The 10,326-nt window shown below is 36.4% G+C and overlaps 1 non-coding gene across 1 annotated transcript; it reads left to right on the forward strand.

Annotated features, from left to right (window-relative positions):
* The first annotated feature begins 7,908 nt into the window (after positions 1 to 7,908).
* On the forward strand, positions 7,909 to 8,012 carry LOC132648443 (U6 spliceosomal RNA). The gene has a single exon (XR_009586843.1). It is a non-coding gene; the product is annotated as a U6 spliceosomal RNA (small nuclear RNA).
* The last annotated feature ends 2,314 nt before the right edge of the window (positions 8,013 to 10,326 follow it).

A 10,326-nucleotide genomic window follows, 5' to 3' on the forward strand; every position in this document is an offset into this window, starting at 1 on the left:
ACATATATGTTTATGATATTCCTGGCATATAATTTATCAATGTTCTTCTTATCTTGTTATGGGAATTGTGTGATGCATTGAAAAAAAGTATGAGAAGTGCTAAAATGAATATGTTCCTTTACTGTTCTCAGACCTATTGCTAAAGAAAATATGCAATGGTTCCTATGTGAAATTAATATTCACTTTGAATTTATTCTTAATATTTAACTAACTGCACTGTATGAGCAAGAAACCAGACGAATTTAAGGCCAGAAATAAAGTAAAGGTGAACCTCACATGCAATGAAATGAAAGTAAGAAGAACACATATAAATGAATATTGCATGCAAATTATTTGAGATGAAGTGAGATAAATGTGTGGTCAATGATGTAACATTATGACATACTATTAAGAAGAGATTACTGAAGGCAAACCCAAGGATAAGATATTTAAGGGAAAAGGTAGTCATGGATTCCATTTTGATGGAGGGAAAATATAGAACAGTTAGGCAAATAAGGTCAGAGAATTTTAAGAAAGAATATTTAGCAAATCCATTTTCATAGAAGCAGAAAGAGCATGGCACTATCATTTCATGAAGTATCAAGATCAAAGAAGAATTTAAGCCTAGTATAGTGGATGGTCTATCAAAATGTAGACAGGAGGAACCTGGGAACAGAAGCTTGTTGGATGGATAAAACAGTTGAGTGATTGTCACTAAACAACACAGAAATCATGACTTTGTTTTGGTTTTAGATTAAATTCAGTTTCTTATCCATGTTGCAATTTCATTAGGAATTTTGGTTCAGAATTCTTCTCCATAAGAAGTAGGCACTGCGGTAGACTCCTGTCATACGTTCAATGCATATCCCATTTGTCTTTCTAAATGAGGATATATCATCATACCCCATGTCTGCTTTCTTTATTATCTTCTTTAGGTGTATAGATTTCATTTTGTCTGAAAGACTCTACCTAGCAGTGCTCCAAAATAGATACTAAGACTCACAACCAAACCTTCGGCAGAGTGCAGGGAATCATATGAAAGAAGGGGAGTTTGAAGTGGAAAGGATAGGAGCTCCACAAGGACCAAACGTATCTGGGCACAGGGTCTTTTCTGAGATGGACACTCAACCAAAGTCCATGAGAGGATAAAACCTAGAACCTCTGCTTGGATGTGACCCGTGATAGCTCAGTAATCAATTGGTTTCCCATAGTAAGGGGAACAAGGACTATTTCTAACATGAACTCAATGACTGGCTCTTTGACCTCCCCACCTCCCAAGGGAAGAGCAGTACTGTTAGGCCACAGAGGAGGACTTTGCAGCCAGTCTGGAAAATACTTGACAAAAGCGAGTCATATGAAAGGGGAGGAGGTCCTCCCCTATTAGTGGACTTGGAAAGGGGCAGGGAGGAGATGAGGGAAGGAGGGTGGGATTAGGGAGGGAATGAGGGATACAGCTGGGATACAGAATTAACAAATGTAACTAATGAGAAAAATAAAATTATGGAAAAAAAAAAAAGAAGTAGGCACTGTCTCTCCAACCAAGGACCATGTATGGATATTATCTAGAACCCCTGCTCGGATGTAGCCCATGGCAGCTCAGTATCCAAGTGGGTTTCCCTCATAAGGGGAACAGGGACTATTTCTGACATGAACTCAATGGCTGGCTCCTTTACCCTCCCCACCCCCCAAGGGAGTAGCAATCTTACTAGGCCACAGAGGAGGACATTGCAGCCAGTCCTGAAGATACCTGATAAGCTAAGGTCAGATGGAAGAGGAGGATGACCTCCCCTATCAGTGGATTAAGAAAGGGACAGGGAGGAGATGAGGGAAGAAGGGTGGGGTTAGGAGGGAATGAGGGGGTGGGCTACAGCTGGGATACAAAGCAAATAAACTCTTATTAATATAAAAATAAAAATTAATACAAAAAGAAGAACAAAAAAAGAAGTAGGCACTAGAGACTGTCAAGAATAAAGGTTCTTCCAATTCCACATATTTTTAAAATTTATTTATATATTAATTTACCTTACATGCTGATTACAGTCCCCTCTTCTATTCCCCCCCCCCATGTAACCCTTCCTCATTCTCTCCTCTCCTTCTCCTCAGAGAAGAGGGACGTACCCTAATGGTACTAATTTGCCTTGGCACTTTAGGTCACTGCAGTTCTAGACACATTCTCTCCTACTAAGCCCAGACCATGGCAACCCAGTGAGGGGAATGAGATTCAGAGGGAGACGTGAAAGTCAGAGAGGGCTCCCACTCCAGCTGTTGGTAGATTGACGTGACCAATCTGCACATCTGCTACAGATGTGCAGATGGCCTAGGACCAGTCCATGCATGATCTTTGATTGGTAATTCAGTCTCTGTGGGCCCTCCTGGGTCCAGGTAAGTTGATTCTGTAAGTACTTTTGTAGAGTCCTTGACCTCTCTGGCTCCCTCAATCACTCCCCCAGCTCTTCTACAGGACTCCCAGAACTTTACCTGTGGGTCTTTGCAGCTGTTTCCATCAGATGCTGTGTGAAGCACCTCAGGGGAGTAATCCAAAGAATCATTAGATCTGACTTTGAAAAGTGTACTCCACAAAATTGGATAATCTAAACAAAAATTAGGGACAAAACAATGCTGCTCACTCTCTTTGTATCTCTTGTAAAGGGAGCACTCTGACCTGTGAAGACACATAAGTTTTAGACTGTGGTTTAACCAAAATTAAGTTCTTAATAGTTTTTAGGATATACATTTCAACTAAAGTAATATATACAGAATTCTAGTGTTATTAAGATACTGCAAAAATTGAGATTTAGACATATATACTTTGTCAAAGTAATGAGGGACTAAAAAGTTGTACTGTTCTGTTTGCTTCAAACTAACAGGCAGGGCTTACCAATGGAATAAAAATTAAAAATTCATTCATTTGAGAACCTTATTCTTCCACCTTACCAGAACATTGCAAAGGTCTTCAAAATTTCTGTTATTGTTTTTTAAATGAAATTCAAAGAGCACTAACTTCAATCCCATAACCCCAGAGTTGTTTTATTTACCTTAAATATTTTACACACTCCATACAAAGGTAATATATTTACATGGATACTATATTTACTTACATCATTTTCCCTTCCATCTAACACCTCCTAAGCTGTCTTCTGACTGTGTCTTAAAATTTTTAATAATTGTTACATACACATATACACATATATACAACCTAGTAAGTCACATTAGCATTACTAATGTGTATATATGTTTATGGCTTACTACTCAGGACTGAGACTGGATAACATATCTGGGTGCTTGTCCCTGGGGAAAACTGTTTTTGTTCACTCACCAGCCACTGACTTTCAAGAAAAGGGCATTTTTGGAGTTTCCTCTGTCCACTTCAGAATACCAAATGGAATTTTCATGTGCATATTTTCTTTATGCAGCCAAAATAGTTAAATTTTATAGACAAATTTTCCATTTCATGTTTAGAAAGTACTGTCTAGCAGTATGTACAACTTGCTTGTTACATAGTCTTAGAAATTATGGTATGTAACAGAAGCTTTTGGTGTCTTTGCTCAAATGGTTTAGAGACAGGTAAGATATCAATGGAAATTTGTCTTGCAATATGATCATCTTACTGCCTTTGTCTGACAATTTAAGCCTTTAAATCTAAGTGAAAATTTGGTTTTTCTTTTAGTGACAGGTGGCCATCAGAATCTGTTGAATCATTCAGTGACAAATCTCCTGAATTTTATGTCTTCTGAATTTTACATCCACCCAAATAGTAATGTTCACAGAGCCTTTAGCATTAAAGCTGTGTTGTAGGTTTATCAATTAAGATAAGACATCCAGTGCTAATGTATTATCTGCAGTTTGGTCAATTACATATCTATATAGTGGCTTTTATCTACAGATGAAATGGAAGACGGAGGAGATAAAAGAAAGAAAGAAAAAAAGAAAGAAAGAAAGAAAGAAAGAAAGAAAGAAAGAAAGAAAGAAAGAAAGAAAGAAAAAAAAACTTTGATGTAAGAATGAGAGCTACGCTTATCTATATATACTGAAAACAAAACATTTGTATTAGGAAGGTGAACAGGAATCAAAACAGGTAACTTAGTGGTAAAAATAATAACCAAATAACCATAAAATTAAATTCAAAATTTATCAATAAAAATCCTTCCCAGCTAATGAGAAAAAACAAGTAACTCAAGGAGAGAAAGGAACTCAGTTTGCAATTCGATTATCACACTCTGAAAAGGGCTACCCTTTATTCACTGTCCTGGGTAGGGAGCTGTATTGAATCATTCATTCAGCCACATCAGTGTAAAGAAGTATGAATGCTCTGCCGGTAACTTTGGAAATTATTCAGTGTCCTACAGTACCCTCATTGCTAATGGGGACCTCTGGGTCAGAGCACAAAGGACTTTCTGACTATACATTAAGGAACATGAGAAGAATGTTTGCAATCCCTTTCAAATGTATGTAGAAACCTCTGGAGGGATTGCACAGGCAAAAGGTTATAACAGAGCCAGAGCTCCCTAGCACACTTCAATCTTAGGGAACGCCAATATTTTAAATGTCTAGTGTCTTCTCTGTCCAACCTTTTTTTTTTTTACTGGAAAATATTACCTTTATTATTTGAGGTCACAAATATACAGACATTGCCATGGATAATGACATTCAACCTCACATACTTATTTTTACATAGTCTTAGAAATGATGGTGTGTAACAGACGCTCTCAGTGTCTGTTCTCAAATTATTTGGAGACGTGAGAAATCAATAGAAATTTGTCTTGCAATAGTCATCTTACTGTTTTTATCTGACAATTTAAGCTTTTAAAACTAAGTGAGAATTTGGTTGTTCTCACGAGGACAGGTGGCCATCAGAATCTGTTGAATCATTCAATGACAATTCTCCTCAGAAAGCATGCTTTAAGAATTTAAAGAAATTGTCAGTTTCTTCCTCCTTTTTCCAAACTATCACCAAACAGATTATACCTAGTAACCTGTGTTATACTCATATAATTCAAGCAACCATGCACCAATACTTTAAGAGTTAATGAATCTTTTGAAGTCCTATGGTCCATGCACATCATATTTCTTCTAATTTTATAATAATATCAGCAGTCTTCAACACAGCCTTCAATGGCAAAGCTCTTAATAAAACAAATAAAATCTGTTTTTTTTTTCTGTTAATGTTGGGTTACTATATTTTTTGAATATTCTATGTATATCCTTATTTAACTTATATTTATTATATATTTCACTCACTGTATTGTATACTGTATAAATACAGTTTGGGTATGTGTTTACTTACTACTGTATTTTTAACTTATTGTTTATGGAGCTCAGAGTACACTATTGAAAAGTGCTGGTTAATGGATGAATTTAATCATTCATTATTTACATTGTTGTAAATAAAGCTTCGGAAATGGACACAAACTCAAGTTTTGATAGAAAATAATTTGCAGATCAGAGTAGTGTTTGGGATTAAAGTGTTAAAGGGTTGATGGTTTTACAGCCTCATACAATCATGGATCATCAATTCAACCGATTTTGAAACTAAGAACAGAAGGAAAATATGATATAAAACTAAACAATAGAAGTTATGATTTTAAGGTCTGGGAATGACTTAATAGATAAGAGTACTTGCCGCTCAATTATGGGGACAAACGTTCAGATTCTAGTGTCAGTGTAACAAGGATTCTTCCTGTACATGCATATGAACCCAGGTTCGCAGAACTGTTGAGACAGGACAATACATAAGGTGTGTTGGCTTCCAGTCTATCTGAGAAAAGGCATGTTACAAGTTCATGGGAAGTTCCTGATTCCAAATAATAGAGAAGTAACACAGAAATAAAAGTAGCTGATGCAAGGCCCAAGTGCATGTGGTGAATTTAATAAAATTTGTCCTACAGAGCCTCTGTCATTTGAACATTTAGCCCCAGTTGTTGACATTTTTTGGGGGGGGGGATTTAAGCTGTGCAGCCCTGTTGAAAGATGTATTTCACCATGGGTGAGTTCTAAGAGTGTATAGCTTTGCCAAACTTACATGTTACATTCTCTACTCCATGGTTGCTAGTACTGATGTGCTCTCTCAATTTACTGCATCTGCTTCTCTAGTTGTCACATGTTTCTATGGCTCCCAACCTTGTCTCATTTCCCTCTTGAACTACAGCCATAATCCAAAATAAAGTCTTCCTTGAGTTGCCTCAGTTCTTGACAATTTATCAAACCAACACAGAGGACCTATGAAAGGCTCTACCCTGCAGGATATCTAAGTGCATACTGAGACTTATAGCCAAACTTTGAGGAGAGCGCAGAGAATCTTATGAAAGAAGGGAGAGATAGTAAGACCTGGAGAGGACAGGAGTTCCACAAGGAGAGTAACAGAAACAAAAAATCTGGGCATAGGGGTCTTTTCTGAGACTGATACTCCAACCAAGGACCATACGTGGGGTAACCTAGAACCCCTGCACAGATGTAGCCCATGGCAGTTCAGTGTCTTAGTAAGTTCCATTGTAATGGGAATAGGGACTGCCTTTGACATGAACTGATTGGCCTGCACTTTGATCACCTCCTCCTGAAGAGGGAGCAGCCTTACCAGGTCACAACGGAAGACAATGCAGCCACTCCTCATGAGAAGCTTATAGACTGGGATCAGAAGGAAAGAGAGGAATACCTCCCATATCAGTGGATTTGGGGAGGGGCATAGGTAGAGAAGGAGAAGGGAGGGTGGGATTGGAAGGGGAGGAGGGAGCTACAAGGGAGATACAAAGTAAATAAACGGTAATTAATAAATGTAAAAATTTAAAAAATACAAAAAAATAGGTAATGCAGATGTTGGGACAAAAAATTGCCACAACTGAGAAGAACCTGGAGAAACACCAAAGATACTGGGCTTTTAGACTAGAAAATAAGGTTTTAATGTTGTAAGATCTTAACTAGCCATTCTAGCAGAAACCTTTGTGGCTATAGTGCTCAGATAGCAAAGCAGAATGTAGATGATTAGCTTAAGAGGCTTCAGAAAGAAGCAAGGGCTTTATCAACAACCAATAACTAACCTTGTAGGAATTCCTGCAACATTTTAACCAAGTATCTGGCTGCTTTCTATTCTTGTCCTAATAACTTGACTGAGGCTAAATTATAAAGTAGTAGACTATTTTCTTTGGGAGAGAAAAATTTCAATATACTAGGGAGCATGAGATGGAAGATGTGAAATTGTTAAAAAGATTTGTTCCTTAAAGAAAAGTCTTGATTTGCTGTGGAACAAAGGGAAGTGTGCTTTGAGGGCAAGAACCTAATCAATCAGGTATCAACTTATGATAAGAAATGGCCTTTGCCATTTTGTATTTCTAGAAAGCAGTTATTATGAAAAGTTGTCACTAATGTGGTTCAGTAGAGCTGGCAAAATCACCAGGTGGCTCTCAAATTTGGCCATGTCCTCTATATGATGCTCGTTTTCGTAGTATGAAGAATGAAAGCGTAAAGAGATTGTGGATTGTTCTTTCTTTGTTTTAGAAAGTAATGCCATCAAGACAGTATGAGGCAATAGAGTTCTTGTATGAAAGTCTAAAATAAGCAGCATACCCTGAGGGGCCATTATATAAAGTGGAGAAAGTGAAACAAGGGTTATAATGAATGTTCCAAGATTCTGGAGCTGCTACAGCCATAAGATAGCTGCAAAGCTTTGCTCCATATAAGGAGCAGAATCATACCAAAGAGTGTATATTGTAGGCAGGACAACTAGAGATGCTTGAAATTAAAGTTCTAAAAATTGTGCATGGAGTTTAAAGAGTGGATATTTTTCTGCTGGGTTCCTATCTGGCTTTGATCCAGTATCCACTCACTATGCCCCTATTTATGCCTTTTGAAATGTTGATGTATATTCTGTGATGCTGTTATGTTAGAACTATGAATTTTTTGTTTTAATTTTTCTGGTTACAAAACTTTGTTGACGACTTGCTTTGGCAACACAGATGCTAAAATTGGAACAATGCAGAGAAGATTGCCAGGAACCCGTATGTAAGAATGAAGTAAAAATTCATGAGTCTTTTGCTAATTTTGAGTAATGCTTTTTCTATAAATCACACTCCAGGGGAGGCCTTCTGTTCATGAGTAGTTGGTCAACATAAAACAAAATTCAATGTGTGTTTTGTTGGTGGTGGTGTGGTTTTTATTTGTTTTGTTTTTTTATCTGCACTTTATTTTGTTTAGTTTGGTTTTATTTATTTATTCTATTATTTTATTTTTGGTTTATTTGATTGTGCTTTTGATTTTTTTTTCGGAGAGAGCAGTAATATTAAGTTGAATGTATATGGAGATAGGTATAATCTTGGAGGACTTGAGGGAAATGAAAGAATAGGATGAAAATACTTTGTATGAGAAAAGCCAAGAATAGTAACAAAAAGAAATTCCCTTGAATGTAAAAAGAGACTCAGAAGGCCTTTGGAAATTTTTCTAAATGGATTTTGCATTATGTTATGACTAGGAGATTATGGAGACCAAGGAGAGGGATATGGTGCTTTAGAAGTGAAATGTCCTTTATTGGCTCCAGAATTTACAGACTTATTTCCCAGTTGGTGGTACTGTTTGGTGAGAGGTTCATCATTGCTGGAGAAAGTATGTTACTGGGGTTAGACTTCGAGATTAGATAGCCTAATTCTACTTCCACGTGGCTACTTCATTTCATGCTTATTGCTAAACATATGATCTTTGAGGTTTCCAGCAATACTGTCAGGACCATCAAGTGTTGCCCTGTCTCTGCATAATAGTGTATTCTTATCAGCTGGAATCAGAAACATAAGTCAGACCTCAACATAAACTAGATATACTAAATAAGCTAGAGGAGAAAGTGGGTAATAGCCTTGAACTCATTGACACAGAGGACAACTTCCTGAACAGAACACCAACAGCTCAGGCTCTAAGTTCTACAATTAATAAGTGGGACTTCTTGAAACTGGAAAGCTTCTGTAAAGCAAAGGACACTATCAACAGAATGAAACATCTCTCTACACATTGGGGAAAAGATGTTCACCAATCCTACATCTGACAAAAGGCTAATATCCACAATATATAAAGAACTCAAAAAATTAAACACCAACAAACCAAATAATACAAATTAAAGTATTCACAAATTAAAAACCGGATACAAAGCTAAAGGGAATTCTCACAGAGGAGTCCCGATTGTGGAGAAACACTTAAAGAAATGCTCAAGTCATTACTCATCAGGTAAATGCAAGTCAAAATGACTCAGATTCTTTCTTACACCTGTCAGAATGGCTAAGATCAAAACTTCAAGTGAGAGCACTTGGTAGTAAGGATATGAAGAAAGGGGAACACTCCTTATGTTGGTCATGATGTTGGTGTTTTATCACAGCAACAGAAAACTAAGAAATAAATACTTGCATGTAGTCATATAGCAGAGACATCAATCAGTCATGAAAAACAACTAGATTTAAAATTTTATTGTTCAAAGTAGTTAAAAATTTTTCAGAATATTTCTAGCCAACACGAACTGGTGTAAAGAAAAATGTCACATTTTGTCAAGGGTAACATATGTATATATGATGGCTTTTGACATTGTCATTTGAAAATAAGTTTTATTAGACATATATTCAAATTTTAGGTAGCCAATCTGTTACTAGAGATCTAGAGATGAGTGATTTAGTCTGGCTTTAAACGCCTTTGAAAAGCTGACAAAAGTTTTGTGTCCCATATTGGAATCCTGATATCCCAGGGGAAGATGAGGAAATGAATACTTTAGTCATAGTTCCAGTTGGTCAATGATATATAAATAAATAAATGATAGATGCATGGAGCAGTCGTGACAGGATGACTTTATGCTGTGTTCTCAAGGTAGTGGCAGAAATTATAGTCTTCTTTTTCAATTATTGTTATTATTATTATTATTTATTACAAACTATTCACTTTACATCCCGGCTGTGGGCTGTGGGCCCCTCCCTCGATTTTTAAAGAAATAATCATATATAAGCCTTTTCGTTGGAGAATCCTTGTTAGCAAACAGCAAAAAATGAAGTTTGATAAAGAAGATGGTCTGGAAATAAAACCTTCCTTGCTGGATTTGGTAACCAAAATTTTTCCTTTATCATAGCAACAAGTTCATATACTCTGTGGGATATTAAAAAGTTTATATGTTTGTTTTCATAACATTGTCAGGGTAAGAATTCTTTTAATATATATATTAATATTTATTATAAAAAGGAACTCAGATTGTACAAACACGTGGATTTAGGGATAATTAAATAAATGAAATATGAGAAATAATAAATAGTGACAATGTCAATACAACCTACAACTAAGAAACAATTCTCGGATTTTGACCAGTAATTTTAATTGACAAAAGCTGGTTATATTTAC

This window comes from Meriones unguiculatus, chromosome 16 (assembly GCF_030254825.1).
Source record: "Meriones unguiculatus strain TT.TT164.6M chromosome 16, Bangor_MerUng_6.1, whole genome shotgun sequence".
In the NCBI taxonomy this organism is placed as follows: Eukaryota; Metazoa; Chordata; class Mammalia; order Rodentia; family Muridae; genus Meriones; species Meriones unguiculatus.